This window comes from Protopterus annectens, chromosome 9.part0, assembly GCF_019279795.1.
Source record: "Protopterus annectens isolate FY-2018-M chromosome 9.part0, PAN1.0, whole genome shotgun sequence".
Lineage (NCBI taxonomy): Eukaryota > Metazoa > Chordata > Ceratodontiformes > Protopteridae > Protopterus > Protopterus annectens.
In genome coordinates, this window is record NC_056743.1 from 654259780 (window position 1) to 654280088 (window position 20309).

General features: G+C 38.7%; 1 non-coding gene across 1 annotated transcript; it reads right to left on the bottom strand.

The window, feature by feature from the left end:
* Positions 1 to 12798: 12798 nt before the first annotated feature.
* Positions 12799 to 12927, bottom strand: LOC122812454. The gene has a single exon (XR_006366444.1). It is a non-coding gene; the product is annotated as a U4 spliceosomal RNA (small nuclear RNA).
* Positions 12928 to 20309: the final 7382 nt, after the last annotated feature.

Below are 20309 nucleotides of genomic sequence, written 5' to 3' on the forward strand. Positions count from 1 at the left end.
AAATTACTTTCCTGTGCCCCTGTCGAGCAGTGCCACAGAAGTGATCCCCGTGGTGAATTTCCTACTTCCCATCCAATCATCAAGATTTTTCTTGAAGAGTGCTAATGAGGAGCTCTGTTTGATATAGATAGGTAATTTGTTCCAGAGTATGGGAAGTCTTTGGGACAGGAATCTCTCCCTCCGGCATGTTCTGTTTATTGTGGTGACAAGGTTTAGGTCCCTAGAGCATGTAGCTCGGAGGGATTGTGATTTCTTTAAGTGGAGCATGTTCAATAGCTCTGGGTTTGACACAGCTTTGTATGTCAGGCAGAGATCGCCTCTGAGTAGGCGATATGCGATGGAGCAAAGCTAGAGTTTTTTGAGACGGTCTGCGTAGGGCATCTATTTGAGGCAGGTAATTCTCTTTGTGAGGTATTTCTGCGGCCTTTCCAGTTGTTGTAGATGTCTTGTGAGGTACATACCAAAAGGGATGTTGTACTCTATAATGGGTCTAATGAGTGATGAGTTGATGGGAACAATGACCTCTTTTTTCCCTGGATGAGAAACGTTTTTGTGATGAGGTCTGCCACGTAGAAGGATTTCCTGACTACTGTGGCGATGTGATTATCAAAGGAGAGACTACTGTCCACCTGTGTCCCAAGGTCTCTTATCACACATTCAGTGTTAAGTAGACTACCCCCTATGTGGTAGCTCATGAGTACAGAGTTTTTACCAAAGGGGATGACAATGCACTTTTTGGCATTGAGCTTGAGGCCATGGCTTTGGCACCAGGCATCTGTCTCAGTGAGGACCTTTTATAGGATTTCCACATCGTTAGGAATTTTGATTATGGCTCCTAGTTTGCAGTCATCTGTGAACTTCATTAGCCAAAGACCTTCTGTGTTAGCCTGTAGGTCAGAAAAGTAGATACCAAACAGGAGAGGACACAGGACTGAACCCTGTGGTACTCCACTTGTCAATGGTATGAAGTCGGATTTGGAGTCTGCTACTTTCACAGTGTGGGTTCTGTCAGTGAGCCAGTTGGCAACTCATCTTGCGACATAGGGATTTATACCTAGTTTAGTGAGTTTATTTATAATTCCAGAGTGGTGGATGGTGTCAAAAGCCTTGGCGAGATCTAGATTGGCCGTGTGAACCACCTTACCCTCGTCTACAGTTTTGATGACTGCTACAAAGAAGTTTATCAGGTTTAGAAGACATGATCTTCCTTTTACAAACCTGAACTGGGTGGGGTCCAGAGTTTTGAGATTACCAATGTATTTGTTTATAAGTTCCATGATGATATGTTCCATGGCCTTGCAGACCAGGCTCATTAGACTAATGGGGCGGTAGTTCCCAGCATCCATGGTGGCTCCCCCTTTGTGGAGTGGGATAACCGTCACTGTGCATCATTCAGTGGGCACAAAGCCTGAGGTGAGGCTATGATTGAACATGGTGCTTAGGTGGGCTGTCAGTTCATTCTGCAGTTCATGTAGAACGCAGCCTAGGATGTTGTCAGGTCCCATGGATGCTGTGTTCTTGGCTTTGGAGAGTGTGGTTTTTACCTGTGCAGCCATAATTACAGGAACTTTGCATTTTTCCAGTATAGAGATGGGCCTTTTGGGGGGGGGGTAAAGTTAGCACTGAACCTATCTGCCAGGATGTTGGCAATATCAGCTGGTTCTGTATATTTAGTGCCATTGTGCTGTAACTCAGAGCAGATCTGAGTGTTGCCATTGAGATTCTTGACATTGCTATAGAATGCTTTGTGGTTTTCTTTAGAATCAGTGGAGCTTTTGTTTTTGTAACTAGCTTTGGTGGATTTTATAAGGGATCTCTGCTTCTTATTGAGGCTGACCAGGGAGTTTCTCCAATCATAGGATTTTACTCTTTTTTGCAACAGTTTCTTTCTTCTGTTGTAGAGTTTGTTTATGGCAGGGGACCACCAGATTGTCTTCCTTTTTTTGGAGGATAGCATCTTGGTTCTGTTAGGGATAGCATGATCCATGCACGCGTGTAGGTGCTTATAAAGTGCATTTGTGTAGGATTCAGCCATCATACCTCTATTGTCTGTCTGCATGGGTGTCGTGTAATTTGCCACTTCTATCTTAAGAAGCGTGAAGGTGGCTTTGGAGAAATTTTTTATGGTGGTTTCTCTAATGGGGGGTGGGGGCGGGATGTGGATGTCTGGGATGATTAGCTTGTGGTCAGATATGACCAATGAGGAATTGGCCTCTGGTGTGGAACACCAGTTGTCCGTGTTGGTAATGACCAGGTCTAGGATATTGCTGCCCCTGGTGGGGGTGTGGATAAGTTGATTCAAGGGATTGGAATTTATGAATTCCAGAAAAAGTTGAGCAAAAGAGTTGGTACATAAGTAGTTTTCTCAGTTAATGGTGGAGTAGTTGAAATCACATATTATTAGGGTGTTGGGTTGTACCCTAATATTTTCCAGTGTATCAAGAAATGAGGAGTGGGTATCCTGGGGCATGGTGGGGGATCTGTAGCAAGTTACAATATGGATTTCGGTCTTGCCCAGAATTATTTGCACTTGGATAATCTCAGATGCATTGCGCTGAGCAACTAGCCTGGAGGTGTGGATATCCTTAATGAATATGGACATGCCTCCGCCTTTAGTGTTTCAGTCCAGGTTAGGTGGCCAAAAGGTGTGGTATGAATTATAGCCTGGTAATGCAGGGGTGCTCTCTGGAGCCTTGAACCAGGTCTCTGTCACTGCACAGATGTTGATGTTCTCCATTTTACGGAGTGCCTTGAGTGAATGCATTTTTGAAGTTTAGACTTCTAGCATTGAGTAGCATTACCTCAGATTTTGCTTGCTTGTACCTATTATGGTGGTGAATTTGTCATTTGAACCTTGCCTAAAAAAGGCACTGTAGGGGTGGCAAGAGCCTTAGCCAGTATCCGGAATCCCAAGGGTGACAGGTGCAGGCCATCTCTGGCAAAGCATCGTGGTCTGTCGATCATGTCATCCAAGGCAGACAGATACTGGATCACCTTAGAATGACACCAGAAGCTTAGCCAATTGTTGAAGTTGATCATTTTGTTCTTGTACTGTGGTATCATTCTGGATGATGGCAGGATGCTACCCAGGGCTAGGGTCATACCTGCCTGGGCTACAAGATCGGAGATCTCCTCCTTGTCTCTTTTCATGTAGTCCAGGGAGGTACATCTCAGGCCATTCACACCAACCTGGACAATGACAGAGTCATATTTGTACTTGTTTTAGAGTGAACTGAGTGTGTGCGTTATGTGGCGGATCCTGGCACCCGACAGGCAGCTGACAGTAACTTTCTCCTTGTTTAGTCTGGTAAGTGGAACATCAGTGTGCCTGACTATAGAGTCACCTATGACTAGAGTGTTGAGTAGTTTGTTATACCTTATGGGCTGTGGTTGAGTGGCACACTGAGTTTTTGGGCTATGTGTCATTTGTGTTGTGTTGTGGGGTGGAGGTTGCTTGCGTTTCTGCTTTGGAGGTCTCTGTTGCTTGAGCAGATTTTTTATTGAGAGCCTCTGTGAATGTAGATGTGTGTTTTGTGTTGCTACATGTGTGTTTTGGTGGTGTAGGTTTTGAGGGACTATGTGATGAGTGTGGTGTGGTGCAAGTGTTTACCTTCTCCTCTTGACTGTCTAGCCCAGTCTTGGGTGAAGAGAGCTTTGCTTCCAGTTTGGCTATATAAGTGCATCTCTCACAGGTTGTAGTGTTGAGTTGTAGGAGGATAGGGTTGTCTGTGTACATGAGGCAATTGCTGCATTACCCCAAGATGCCCAGATTCATCAGGTAGACAGGATAAGACACTGGGAGCTGACCCTTAGACATGCCTGAATAGGTGCTTATTTATTAAGTACTAAAAACTGTTTTCCTCTAGACAAGTGAGGAAAGTTGAGTGCTATAGTAATTTGTAGCTTTAGTGCTTACAACAAGTTCTGAACAAGTGCTGAGCTCAAAGAAACAGATTTGATTGCTAAAACTATAAAACAGGCTAGTTCTAAGGGAAAATTTGAAAAGCAGACTTTATGGCACTGGGAATAGTTTAACCCTAGCTAAGCGGCGATGCATAAAGTCTATTTTTTTAATAGCAAATGAGCAAACTGATTTAAACAAATTAACCAATTAACCAATAAAAATCTAAAACTGAGCCCCATTCCAGCAGTCTTCGATCAAACAAGTTCTAACTGCACACGCCTCCCACTAGGGTGCAGGGGAACCCTCTCTAAAAAAAAGATGGTCTGACTTAGTGCTCAAGTTATACAAACAAAGCTAGATTCAGCAGGTCTGAATTTAGCCTATGCTACAGCAAACAAGGCATACCAATTTCAGAAAGAAACAGTTCAAATAAGCAGACACAATAAGCCTTTAACCAGAAACTCCCAGCTCAGAAGGGCAGAATCTACCCTCTCCTCCCACAAGAGTGCAGACCACACCTTCTTAATGTAAAATAACTGGCCCAAAGCCCAAGTACTTAAACCAGAACTAAAACACTTTTAGAATAACAGACACTAAGCCTTCAATCAGCAACTCCCAACTTCGAAGGATGTGAGCTACCTGTCTTACTACAACAGTGCAGACCACAAACCTTCTTAATGTAAAACAACTGGTCTGAAGCCCAAGTGCTTCAACCAAAGGTTTATAATGTCAGTTATAATTTAATCAGGCTACTAACAAGCAGTAACTTTTTGTTGAGGCTAATAAGGGAGTTTTTCTAGTCTAGGGAATTCGCCTTTTTCTGAAACAGTTTCTTCCTTCTGTTGTAGAGTTTGTTAATGGCAGGGGACCACCAGATCGGCTTCCTTTTTTTGGAGGTGAGTGTCTTGGTTCTGTTTGGTATGGCTAGTTCCATGCATTTATGTACGTGTTTGTACAGTGCATTGGTGTATTATTCGGTGGTCATACACCTATTTTCCATTTGTATGGGTGCCTTGAAGTTAGCCACCTCTGTTTTTAGGAACCCAAAGTCAGCTTTGGAGAGGTTTTTGATTGTGGTTACCTATGCTAGTGGTGTGGATGAGATGTGGATTTCCATGATAATTAGTTTGTGGTCAACTCTAACCAGGGAGGAATTGGCTATTGGTGTTGAGCAATGGGTGCCCATGTTAGTAATAACCAGGTCAAGGATGTTGCTTCCTCTAGTTGGGGTAAGAATGAGCTGGTCCAGTGCATTGGAATTAATTAATTCCAGGAAGCATTGGGCAAGTGCATTGGTGCTTGAGTAGTTTTCCCAGTAGATGGAGGGGTAGTTGAAGTCACCCAGTATGAGAGTGTTGGGTTGGACCCTAATAGTTTCCAGGGTGCTTAAAACCAGGAATTAGAGTCTTAGGACATGGTTGGAGACCTATAGCAGGCTACGACCTGAATCACCATCTTACCCACTGTTAGTTGCACCTGAAGTATCTCCAATGTATCATGCTGGGCTGCTAGTCTGCAGGTGTCCATATCCTTTATGAATATGGAGATGCCACCGCCTTCAGAGTTTTGGTCCATTTTCTGGGGCCGAAAGGTGTGGAATGAGTTATAGCGTGGTAGCACAAGGGTGCTTTCTGTTGCTTTAAACCAGGTCTCCATTACAGCACAAATGTCGATGTTCTTCATTTTGGGTAGTACTTCAAGTGAGTTGTTGATATATTATCACAGGTTGTGATTGCATAGCAGTGAAATGTTACTTTGTGGCATGCCATAATGTGAGTGCTCCTGTGGCATGTGCATTGAGTACCAGCTTGTGCAACATACCTACACAGATAAACTGTGCTTCACTTCTTGGACAGTGTTACTACATGATGGAAACAACTTCCTTGTCAAAAAAAGCAGTCATATTCTAATGTTCACTGTGTGTGGATAGTAACATGTGTAGCTCCTTTCCAGAATTCTGAATAAATCCAGTTGTTCATATTATATGTATAACTCCCGTCTTAATGCACACACTTAATTCAGTTATCTGTGACAGCCTCCGTTGCTACCTGATGTGGCACATGCAATCAATATGGAAGTCTGGAGAGATAGCTGTATATCAGGCAGGGCTTTAAATCTAGTAACATCTGTTTGTCTGACAGCAGTGGCTTACATACAGAAAATATTTATGCCACAGTCAGAGGGCCACTTTTTTCAGGCCTTTTCCTACAAAGTCATCCATATACCTTATATGATAGGAAAGTGCTGTAGACCTTCAAGGGTGTTATTTGAGACATGAGCAATATGCACATTTCTGTGGAGACCATGATTGTTATGCATCTCTGTGATCTCTGTCCTGGTATGTTTTTGGAAATTATATGATGTGAATGTTTTTTATGTCATTCATTGCTCACTTGCATTACCTAATCACAAGATATTTATGCTCTGTATTGCGAGTCTTCACATGGCCAAGTCTTTAATCAAGCAATTGTTTGCATCAGAGTATATAGCTTAATAGCAGATAAGTGGTTTCTTACTGTATGACATGTTGCCAGACCATCAGAAAATGTGGCTGCTGTTATGTTACAGTGAGCATGCACAGTATTAGAATGTTGGAGATGTTTGCAAATCAGCACTGGCAATACTGAACTCATGACATCATCCACTCTATCTTGTCATTTGTCATTTATGTACATTGTGTATTATTAGATTACCATTTACCATTTATGTAATAATACAACACTTGCTTGCCTATTACATGCTCAGAAATGATGAACCACTTTCCAGTTGGTGCCACTGCCTGATGTTTGTGACATTAAAGCTGTAATGTACTTTTATTTTTTATTTTATTTTTACATTTGTTTACTGGGAAAGTCCAACTGGATGCAGATCCTTTTTCAGCAGAGAACTGGGAAGAAAAGCTCCAGTTGAACAAAATGAGATATTTACAGTTCAATGCACATTCCAATCTTAGTTTAAATTACATAAAGTAGCTAATCTGTAATGAGTTTCACTTGAACAAAAAATAAGTTTTTACAGTTAAATTGCATGTCCTAGACTTAGGTTATAATTATACATTAGGCTTGAGGTAGCATAGTATATACACATACAGGTTGCTCAGCAGAATACCTGTGAGTGAGAGTACATTTGGTAAGTATTAAAACTATCTTATATTATAGAAGAAAGTAATGAACAGATAAGAATCATGTTAATTCAGACAAATTATAATGTAGAGAAGAGGAATAAATCATATTAATTCAGACAAGGTTTAGTGGTATCACTGTAACTAAGAGGTACAGTCTGAGACAGACGTATGAATTGTTTTAGAGTTATACAAAGTAAGTAAGGCATTATATTCTTTTGTATACATGCCGAGGTGGAGAGCACAACAGTGGTGTCGGCTTGCATACATAAATTCCTTGTACATACATCTCATATGCAATAACTGCAGTTGTATGCATTCATCGCATAAAATATCTTTTGTCCTTGCTAACCAATATCTCAACTCAGCATTTAATTGACATGTATTTCACATTTTCACTCCCCTTTGTTACACTGCAGCTTTATGTCCCTATCACATCCTTTATTACCATGTTCGTTTTTATTTATATGCATAATTGCAGGATTGTCACTGACATTAATTATCATTACTTCAACATTGCAAGATTTATGTCAGAAATGCTTATTATATACTTTCATCACATTTCCTGTGGGATATGAGTACACTTTAAACATTTCCCAGTCAACGTTGATTATGCAGTATCACACCGTTTTGTGTACAGTTTCCCCACTTTACTTCACCTTCTTCTATATTCTCCTTGTACTTGCCCTTATTATGTCTGGGCTACAGCACGTGCTCGTATGTGAGCATTGTCTACATGAGATCCATTTTGTTTACATTCTATCCTCATGCTTGCAAGCACTTTTCCATGGTCACAAGAAAGTGCATGCAAATGTGTAGGTGCGATGCGCACCATGCATATAATGAGTAGCACTGCTACTCAATGTGTTAACACACTTACATCATGTAGGCATAGCACAACACTTACAGAATCATTAATGAATCCTAGGGAAAGTTTTGTAATAAATTTAAAGTCTATCAGTCATCTTTCCATGCATTTTTGCTTTACACTGAATTCATTTCTAGGTGTGCTTTTGATGCTAAACGTCCAGTTTATTCCTTAAACATGTCACAGAAGAACCTGATGATCTGTACGTTGCATGTTAACCCACTAAACTCACCTCTGATTGCATATTGTTACTCTGTTTGCATGGGGATCAGCAGTGTTGCTTATGAGCCCTGAACTAATGCTATGCTACATAATATTAAGATAAGTTATCTGACGTGACTGTGTTTAAGATAATAGAGAGAGACAAATGCACTATGTAATGTTCACTGCTCTTCTATTTAATGTATTTTATTTCCCCTCTCTCTGTAGTAAAGGGACTGTGCTCAATCAAGCTAACCTGGTACTCAACTGTAATAAATAAATGTATCTTGCAAAAAGTTAAAATTATACTGTGCTTCCAGATTTTTCACTTATCGGCTCATTTTCCCTACATTGTCACACCCACAAAGAAAAGTGGTTATTTACTTGTTTGTAGCAGACAAAGCATGCTGTAAAGGTCAGGTTCTATTTTTTGATTTGTACTTTAAAGATTAAAACTTCTTTGCTTAAGAAACAAAATGAAATAAGCGTTCCTCCCAAGGGTATTTGCCAGGCAGACCATACTGTTTACTGCAAAACAGAGAGGTTAAGCATAACTATCAGTTAAATTTCTCATTTCTCCACCTTTGCGTCACTGTTAGTGTAATTCTAACAGCCAACAAGTTCACTCACTTTCATTTGAGAAAGCAACATGATACGTTAATCAGAATCATTGTTACTTTGCAATATCTGCCACTAAAAAGATCTTTTTAGTTGTACTTAAGCAGTACTGTTTGTCATATAACAAGACAAAAAGACTTCTAACTCTGCAATACTGGTGATGCTTATATTTACAGCAGCAGGCCAAGAGGACTATCAAATTATTTTCCAGCGACAATTCCAGCAAAAATAAATGATTTAGGAATGTACAGAGGTAGCTTTGGGCAGTATCACTGACTCCAATCCAATCATAACACATTGGTTGCCTGCAAGATCCCAAACATACCATTAATGTAGACTTGGGAGTGTGTACAGTCACTGAATTATGTGTCTACCACCACTTATAGTCACCTTATTGTAGACCTGGCAATGTTCCTCAACTCTTACATGGGATGCCTACAAACACATGCTAAGGTAACGCTCTCCTAATACAGGAACCAAACACTCTCAGGTTGGAACTCATGTAAACATGTAAACCAACAAAACTTAAAATAAAAAGCATGACCAAGAATTCATGTCTTCTATCTTGACTGTATTTATTGATACTATCTTACACTTTGCTAATGCAACAATACTCCTTGCACAATTATGTCCAGTGTCAGGCCAGACAAAATGTCCGAAGTAGATGTTGGACACAACTTGTGTCTGTTATCATTGTATTTGTATTACGAACATACCATAGGTACTGTACAGTCACACCCTCCCATTTGCAGGTTATGTACCTATATATCCCCTAGGTCAGCTGGCATGCTATGACTGTCCCTGCACTGTACTGCACACATCTGTGACTTCCTCTGCAGGCTTCAGTATGCAGACAATCAGAATTCTGAAAATGTCCAGGCTCCTAGGTCAGTTAATGGTGTATACTGGGTCATGTAGAAGCCTGAGGTGATCCAGTTGGTTTGGAGGTGACACTGTGCCTGACAGACACCTCTGTGTATTCCATCATTTAATTCAAAAGCATTTATGCGCTGCTTTCTCTGTTTATTTTTAAACAATTTAAATAATATTTGTAAGTGGAACAGTATACTTGAAATGTCTTTATCTTTTTCAAGAATTACTTAGTATAAAAATATGCAGCTTAAAAAAATCAGTTTAGTTTCTCCACAGACTGCCCAGCTATTGAGTGAATTTTCTAAGCCTGCATCTAGCAGTACTGAGTTCAAATATACATTTGAGTTACACAACTGAGTTCCTATGATGTAATACTGTAGACCTCCCAAAATGTAGGGCAATGCATTGCTTAACATAACTATAAGATATTACTTTATTTATGGAAGCTTTAATAAAATTATAAATTAAATACATGTTATGTACATGGAAAATATCTTGCAGTTGGCACAGAGGGTTATGGCTGAGAGCTGTAGTTAATTCCATGCACCAAAATGAAGGACAAGAACTTAACAAATTTGTTACTGTTCTCCAGAGTAAAGTGCAGCATCAGGACAAAAAAATCTCCAGGGTGTGATAGATATGTACTCTAGGAGCAGGGCTACATGAATTATAATGCTGTGTTCAAGGCTGTTAAGTTAGTTATACTGTAAAGAAATGTGTTTTACATTTACAAGTGGGATTTTTATCTGCACAATGTACCTGTAGTCATATCAATTAGATAAAGTACAGCAGTGAACTAAGATGTAAGAGAGCAATTTCTTGTCAGAGACATCACGGTGTGGCCTTTGACCTGGGTTCAATAGACTCTGAACTATAAAACTCAGAATGCTCACTCTGCTGACTTCTCTGGCACTGCCTTTACCAACCAGCACTGGCACAAGCACAAGCAGCTTGCTTGCTACTTCACAAGTTCTAAACATTTCTGCCATGTTATTTGTAGATGAAAACCTCAGACAAGAGACTTGCATTTCAATAGTTGAAAAATCAGCTGTGTATCCATGAAGCTCATGTATACTGTGCCATCCTTTAGTAATGATGTAGATAATGCAGAACTACTGAAAGTCACCTCCAAGTGAATTCAGTCAGTAGCAACCACCAGCGTAAGTCTGAGCAATATAGTCACTTTATGTTCATGATGAGGGATAACAGTACAAAGAGAGAAAGTTACATGGTAACAACTGATCAACAGCACATCATGAGTAACCATCCAATAACAGAGCAGGTAGACACTAGTTTAATGCATGTAAAGTCTCCCCTAACAGATTTGCATAATTAAGCTGCAACTATCACAATGAAAATTAAAATCATGTTTTATTTGTGGAAATCAACAGTATAAGAGGTAGAGTTTATGCAGTTTACTATCTATGCTGATAATATATTTTTTCATTAACACTGAATTCTTTTTTAACCTGTTTCACAGATTGTCTCTAATGTCTGTTTAGCTTAAAAAACTTACACAAGAACTAATACAAACAGTTAAATAGAATCCAATAAGAAATCAAATAAATATCAATAAAAGAATGAATTCCGAAAGCCATATAGTTAAGAATGTTTTAATTGATAGCTTTGCACATTAATTTTTTTAATTATACAACATTAAGAATTCAGTTCTATTGATATTTAGCTTAAAAACTTAACATCAACCCAAATAAACAAAACAAAACAAAAAACTAATAAATAACATCTGTATTAGAACACCTAATACACCATGTGTGGTGCCAGTTAAGGGGCAGGCAGGAGAAGGTCAGATTAAGGTGGTTTCCACCCTGGCAAAGACATAATTAGAATAGGACAAATAGAGGTGGCTGCCCAGTGATACAATCAGCAACTGCAGAGGGTGTAGAAGTGCAGGGGTCTATATTAGAACACCGAATATTCAAAATGTCAAGTGCTCTAATATCGAACCCTAGCAATCGAAAAAAAAAAACATAGAACATTCGGAACAGTGAATTTGTTCCTAGGGAAAAAATCTGCTGTTCCAAAACACATATGTACAACACAAGCACACCAAACAAACAGCAATCCACACACATACACCTAAACTCTAACACCTAACCCTACATGAAACTATACAAACACCTCTAACTATCCACCTACCTTAACCCAAACCCTAACCCTAAGGTCCATCACTATCACACAGTCACCTCGCCCCTGCCCTAACCTTAACTCACCTAACCCACCCTAACCCACACGTCCACACAATCGCACACTTACCTGACCCACGCCCTAACCCTAACTCACCTAACCCACCCTAACCCACAAGTCCACACAACTGCACACTTACCTGAACCCGACCTGTAACTTTCTACCAGAGTGCTGAAAATACTGAAGCAACAGAAATGGACGACTAAATTATTTCCCTAGGAAAGAATTTGGTTTCCTGCTACTTCGATATTTTCAACGTTCGCTGAAAATGGGTCGATATTAGAACACCCAACATTTCAAATGTTCTGTGTTCTAATATAGATCCGAAATGCAGCACCAGGACTCATATCAGCAGCTGCTTTGGTTTAGTTTGGCTGACTTTCTCTTTCCTGTTGCTCTGGGGATTGTTGGTCTTCCCTGCTTGCATACTTCATTCACATTCTTTCCTTTCCTGTATGGCATGATTTCCTATTTGTGGGAGTTTATGCTTTCACTTTCAAAATATATATATATTTTTTACATTTTTGATGCCTTTATTGTTCTTGATTAGTTAATGTACTTAAATTAGTGGTTTTGATGATTTTATTGTTTTAAGCTCTGTTTAATTTGTGCAACAACCCTGATTTCTGTTGTGTTTTTTAACATTTTAATAATGTATTTGAGCTGGGGTGTCTGCTTCTGCTGTTTAGTAATTTTGTTTATTGATTTGCTATTTTGATTTTTGTTTTAGAGGCATTACTCTGATTTGGTAGTTTATCACTGCTAACATACTTTTACAGAAGGTTACAGCTGTGTGTGGGGTTTCTGTGGATGGGTCAATCACATCTTTTTTTTTTTTTGCTTGCCATACAGGTTATTTTACTTACACTTGCTCTGGCGATGAATATTCTGGAGTGGTGCCTTCATCCTAGGGTCTGGTGCTTTTCCCTGGGCTCATAAGGTTAACGTGTACAGGAAGTAGCTCATTAACATGTCTTTAGTCAACTGCGTCAACTGCCAGGATATCAGTCTCTACAGAGATTATTAAAAGCTGCCCAGTCTGTATAAACACAGACTTGGTGTGGTATTGGGTAAAGTTTTCAATTAGAAATAATCAGTTGTTCTTCATAAGTTCTGATATTTCTACTGCACAAAGCATTAAATGATTGTTTATAAATGTACTTATTTTTATGTATTAAATATTACAAACAGTGTTTAGACTCACAGAGGGGTTCCTAGTGGGAGTGTATCAGGGTTCAGTTATGAGCCCTATACTCTAGTATATTATGTCCTGGTTCACAGCATTATCAGCCATATTTAGAATCAAAAACTAACATGTTGTCCTTCAGGAATCATTCAATATATACTTTTTTATAAATCTTTGAAAAGTTCATATTTTTGGCAATAAGAAGGCATTTTTACCACAATATGTTGTTATTAATTAATTGCAATATATTGTTTACTTGTAAGTAAACCAATATTTGTTACAAAGTCATTTCCTGTTACCAAGGTTGTAGTCAGGAGTTTCAAATTTGTACTCACTGGTCTCAAACTGCTACACCCCTACCAAGTACCATCCACAGCAACATGCTGCTGCCTGTCCACCCCCTTACGAACTGCTGTCCAGGCCATGCCTCCCTCATATTGCTGTACTCTGTAGTGATCACTGGCAGTGTTTTGACAGGATAGTGACTTAGATGATGAAACAGTATAGACATTGCAGTCCAGAGTACATCATCCTTGGATGAAAAATATAAAGTTCTTTCCCATTCACAGTAAGGCAGACCTCACCCCATTCAACCTGTACCCATATTTCCCCCAGGATTAAATGATGCCATTTCCATTATCCCCATGTTATGACCAAGTCAAAAAATTATGAATTTGATTTTTTTATCTAAAGGATACTGATAAGGGATGATGTTTGTTCATACCTCTCAACCTGGAAACATCAAAAATCTGGACAAGGCACATGAAAAAGAGGTACAAATCTGTACCCTGATTAACATATAATTTGCATACATAATTATGTAACCCCATCCACTCCAGTGGAATCGTAGGATACCAACTTTCAAACGCAAACTGAAGAACAGACAACCAAAATATGGCACCAGAGTCCCCCTATAGCCATTCCAATCATATATATATTTATAGTACAAGTTCATTATATATCCTTATGATGCATCATGTCTAGTTCATGAATCATGACAGAAAAAAATCCTTTGAACTAAGCCACTTATCTAAATCTAATCCACAAATGCATAAAATCATCCCATGCATATGTATCTTTCAAGTAAATATATATGTGCTGAAATAACTTTATGACTCTAGTAAAAAAAAAATCTGAAGGCAAGCTTTAGTTTTCAAGGGACAAAACAAAGTATGTGTTGCTTCAGCCTGGGTTATAACATAAATCAAGATGCACATAGCTTTTGAACAATTCTTACAGGAAGCAAACAGTCCACTTGTTAAATACAGTAACTAACAATTTTGTGTTATTGCTTTCTGAGTTCAAGGCTACTGCATTGTTTATATGCTTCATTTAACAGCCTGAGAAAATTGTGTGTGTTGAGTGGCCTTACTGTCCATTCCCGTCTGTTCCTGCAGCTGGAGCACTAAGAAATCAGATCTTATTTTCCATTAACTCACATTAAGGTAGGTATCAGACAATACAAGCTCGATGAACACTGAAAGAAGTAGAAATCAGACACAAAAATTCAACGGACAATCTTCTTAAAGCTCTATATTGCCACCTATATTGTCCTACAAACCAAAAGGAAGCTATGAAAATGACATACAAGGCTGTCACCTTACTTGCCTAAAATAAATGAGATATTTCTCATTGAAACGCTGGGTCAAGTGCAACACATCCCTTTATTTCCAAAATAAATAGGATTAGAATCTGTTTTACATAATGCTGGGTCAAGTGCAACACATCCCTTTATTTCCAAAATAAATAGGATTAGAATCTGTTTTACATAATGCTGGGTCAAGTGCAACACATCCCTTTATTTCCAAAATAAATAGAATCTGTTTTACATAACGTTAAGGTGCATTGTACTTTTCTACAAAATTCAGATAAAATTGCACATTTCCACCTAACCTACCACAATATTTTCGAACATTTATGTTCCTTTATGACACACATGAAAAAAAAGCATATTTAACCTCATTTTATACACATTAAAACAATTTAAACAGAAAAAGTGAGTTAAACATTATAGATGTGCTCAGTAAAACGAGCCTTTAAGCTCGTAAGCATACAATGCTAATGTAAACCTGCTTTCTTTTTCATGGTTGCTGTTGGAATGCACTCTTCCTCTATGATAATCAAGATGAGACAAAACACTTTAACCATTCAAATTACTTTTAACAAAGGTCTTTCATTATGAGTTGAGAAGTTACAAGTGTTACCTCTCTGTTATGCAGAAATACCTAATATACTACCACCTAACCAGTACAGGTTTCTCTTTTCAAACTAATTTGCCTTTCCTACATTAGCATTTAGTGAATGGAAGTTATTCCACTATTGTCAAGCGCATTGCCACATCTGTACTAAAAAGCTGCAGGTATATGCAAAACACCAATGTTAAACAGCTCATGTATTCACACATTTGCAGGATATCTAAACTGCTGCTATTTTATTAAACCAAAATACCCAAACATTTAGAAAAGGTGAGAGCTTGAATAAACTTGTGGTGGTAGAAGTTCATTCTATTAAATTTAGTCTCAGTTTTAATTAAATAATGTCTTATACCATGTCAATATTCAGTCATACTGCTCTCCTCAAGCAGAACAGCATCAAGTAAAAAGAAAGTTGGCACTCTTAATGTAACCTGTATCATGAAACACACACACCATTTGCCGGCTTTAAACAGCAAAGTAACCTTCTGTTTGGCAACTGACACTCACTTTCAGCTGTGCAGTTGAAGAAATCCGAACAGCAGTCCAAGTTCATTCATTTAGTAACAGCAGAGACTTCCTGCCCGAACGGCAGTGCATTCCATCTAGCTTAAAAAGTAAATGTATTGTAAATAAATCCTCCTGCGACAGATGCGCAGCTTATGTTCTGCCCAAACGGCAGTCCAGTATTCAAACAGACGTGCGGCATGTTGATGGAACTGACGTCATTGCGCACGTGATGATGTCAGCTCCAAAAGCGTGAAAATCAAACAAGTAGATTTGAAAAATCGGAAATAATGGGGTGCCAATCGGGAATTGTGGCACCCCATTATTGGGACCTCAAAACTGGGTAAAAAATGAGTAATTCAGGACAGTTGAGAGGTTTGTGTTTGTTATATTATTTATTTATTGAATTGCATGCATTTTAGTATATGATTGTTTAGTAAAGGATGAAATGACTCAGTGGTTTAGATTGAGAAATAAGGAAAATATTTTTTCCTATTTTAACCAGGAAGTGATGTCATGTCAATTCCTGCTAACTTTTTCCTTTTTTGTGTTCCGATTGGCTAATGTCTAACACATCTAAGTGTGTGATATGGTATTTAAAAGGAATTGTGGTATTGGGAATTTATTTTGATGAAGTCCCTAGCTTCAGGGATGAAAGCACTCAATATTTTATTTAATAAAAGCAGGCTTTGTATGTTCTCGGATCCTTTTATTCATTTTCCATACTTGCAATTTCACATGTTGCACAGGAATGCACAATAGCTGTGCTCAGGTTGCGTACTTTACATGTTGATTACAGTGTTTCCAGAAAGTGAGCCAGATTTTTGCCTGATCTCCACTAAAATGGCCACCCATGTCAGCCTTTGTCATAGTCTTGTCCACACAAATATCATTTGCAGAAATGCCATGTCATCGGTTGCTGAAATAAAAAAAAATCTGCCAAAGCTTTTCTAGTGGTGTCTGTAGACACTACATACTCAATAAATTATCCTCATCTTCTATACCCTTTTTTCCTATTTTTTTCTACATGAGATCAGAGTTTTGTATCAAATGTCATCACCTCTCTCAATTCAGTGCTACTGTCCTACTTTCTTCATTAACTATCATGGGTCCTCTATTACAGAATTGATCAATTTTTTGTTGAAATCCTTGTTTCCTCTTACCCTCTTCCTGTCTTCCCCAAATCTTCTTCATCAAATCATCTTCTGCTTTCCTATACTTGTGCCCAGATCACCCTCATATATTCTCTTTGACATTGCCTGCAATTTTAGCTACTTTGTTTTCTCTTCTGATGTCATTTTTTAGTTTGTCTCACAGTGTACATCCAACCTCCCATCTCAGGTATGTCATCTCCATCATCTTTAGCTTCCTCAATTGCTCTGCTTTCACTATCCAGGTTTCTATGCCATGCAGAAGTACTGGTCATACTATTCTTGTACACCATGCTTGTCAGCTTCTTTTGCTTTCTTATTTTGCCCCTCTGTGCCATTTGGCGGCAACCCATCTGATTCCAGCTTTGGCCTCTCCATTCAGGTTTCCTTCCAATCATCCCACCCAGATACACAAAGCTACCTATTTTACTGTTTTCCCTTCTATCACAGTTTTCAATTTCTTCTGTTTTCCTGCATTTGTAGTCATGATAACTGCCTTGCCTGTACTCAGTTTTATCTTGGGTGCCTTAACTTTTGCATTTCCTTCCCCCCTTATCATTTCTTGAAATTCTAGTTTAGAGTCTGTTTATGATGCCACATAGTCTGTATACATCAGCTTTGCTAATCTATCCCCATTGACCTGTTTGATAATTTTGTCCATTAACAGGATGAGCAGAAGTGGGCACATAACTGAACCGTGATGCACTCCCGCTGTGAACCTCTCTGTGAGTCTAAACACTGTCTGTACTTGTTATTGGGTCCTTGTACATAGCCTGGAGTGTTTCTGTTAGTATTTCCATGATTTTGAACCATCACAGAAATGTCCAAATCATCTTTCTTGGCACCAAGTCTAGGAGTGCCCATTTGGACTCATTCTGCGTCTCCAGCTTCTTTTTCACTATCTCATTGCAAATATCAGGTCAGTGCTGCATCCTGAACTGAATCTGAACTGCTCATATGCCATATTACTTTCTACTACTGCACATATTTATTTTTCAATCTTGCGATCCAGCACTTCCATATGATGTCACAAGAGTACCTCTGTACTGCATACAGTTGTGATTGTTCTCTGTTATTCCAATACATTGGCACTAAAATGCTTATTGTCTAGTCAGCCGGGATATGTTTTTCTTTCTATACAACTTTGAGTACTTCTAGGAGCAATTTCTCCCCTAATTCACCCTATAACTTGAGAATGTCTGCCATGTCCTCATCTGAGCCTGATGCTTTCCTTAACTTAATCTTCATATGTGCTGTTCCTTCTTCTTTTAGGATGGGTTTTTATTTTTCCTTTTTTGTCAGCTCTGTATTGGGCAGTACAGAAACTTTGGGGATTTTTTCAATTAGAAGTTGCTATAAGTACTCCTTCTATCTGCTTATGATGTCTTGTGGACTAGTGAGCAGATTTTTGCTGGCATCCATTATGAATGGTACCTGATGAATATTTTCACAGTTTTTCTGTTTTTGCCTTATAACCATCTACTGAGTCACTTTCCAGAAGCTGGTAGATGGTGCCTTGATCTTTACATTTGCAACTTTTCTTTTATCTTCTTTTTTAGCCAACTATTATCTCATATTATCCTAGTTCATATTTTCTGTACTCCTTTTTTTATTTTAACAACTTTCTGAACATTTGCATCTCACCACCAACTTTCCTTATGTACGTTATTTTCATACCTGGCTTGGCTGCATGTATGTTTTATACACATGCTGTTCTGAGATGCTGTAATTCTTCTTTATGTCCATCTATTTCCTCTTTTTCCCTGCAGTGCTAGAGGCCCGAGTATTTCCTTGAATTCTGGTGGGTTTGCTCCAGTCAACGTCCATGGTTTTAGCCTATTCTCTAATGGGCTTAGAACCATCTTTGGCCACTGCCTGCAGCGGATTGTGGGTGGCCACCAGTGGTTTATGCTGTGGGCTGACTGTTGTGCTGGTGAGGACTTTGCAGGCTCTTATTCTACCGTAATGTCCCTTTCTTACTAGGAAAAAGTCTACCTGTGTTGCATTTTGGCCACACTTGTATGTGATCTTGTCACTGTCTGTATTGTTGGCCCATGTGTTTGCCACCATCAAGCCATTTCCCAAGCAGAAACCCAGAATGGCCTCCCCTTCTTTACTGTTGCTACCCCACCCATGTGGATCAAGGCAATGCTCATATCCTGTTCTGTCTTTTCTGATATGAGCATTCAGGTCCCCCATTATCAACACCAACTCATGTTATCCTGCTTTATCTAGTAGGTCTTGCAACTTCTTGCCTGAATGCGCTCTTTTCCTCTACAGACTCAATAAAGTCTTCTTGCATTTCTTTTTTTTTTTTTAATAATTTTTATTTTCATTTTACATATATATAAAACACATAAATTCCAACTCTTATAACATGGCACATATATAGATAGGATGCATTACAGTATAGATAGTAAAGGGCAGGCCACAAAACACACCTAATTACACTATGTACATAGGTGCTTTATGAAAGTATTTTCAATGTTCTGTGAGCAACACTTATATTCTTATATATACAAGTCCAGTGTTTCCTTGCTGTGGGGTTGTGTGTATATTCCTAGCTACCTCTATAGTGTGCTTCTGTGTGATTTTTGTGCTGACTTATGCTAAAATGATGTTAAAGGTTTGTTCCCAAGTTTCCAGGTTTTAGTTCACTTACCTTAGTGTCAGTGTAATGGGTCCTTGCAGGACATGCCTATGGTACCAATTGCAATTTAGCAGACGTATCCACACCACAAAGCTGGAATACAGGAACGTCAAATAAAACACAAATCGTTAAGCAAAAACTTTATAACACAAAACAGAGCTTTCAGGCAAAGACCCTTCTTCAGTGTTAGACATAAACTATTAGCCAAGCAATTATGCTTTATACAAGAGCCCAAAAGTCATATGACTGCAGCCAAAGTCATATGACTAACATATTTAAAGAAACATAAAATTTTAAATACATGTTATATACATAACATATAAAATATATAAAACATAAAAATATACCATACAATTTATATATACAAATATTATCTAATCATAATTTAGTACATTGTATCTTAGCTAAAATTTGTTTCAAACTGACAGTAGAATTTAAACCTGGGGTACGATCTGCATTAAGCCTGAGTATCCACGGATACTCCTTAGTCTCTAAGATATTATTAATATTCCCACCCCTAATGGATGGAGAAGCTACATCTAAGACTCTAAACTTAAAGCTATGTTCAGCCCCATGTATTTTTATATGTTTAAACAGCGCATTAGTCTCGTACTCTCTTCTAATCTCAGACTTATGCTCAATTATCCGGTCCTTTAGTCTACGTGTGGTCTTACCCACATAAAACGCGGGACATGCCACACATACAGCTAAATAGACCACATTATTTGTGTTGCAATTAGCCACAGAATTAAATCTGTAATTCTTGTTTGTTACTAGGTGATCAAAAAGAGAGTTGGGGCTATCTGCAATATCTACACAGCATGAACACCCCA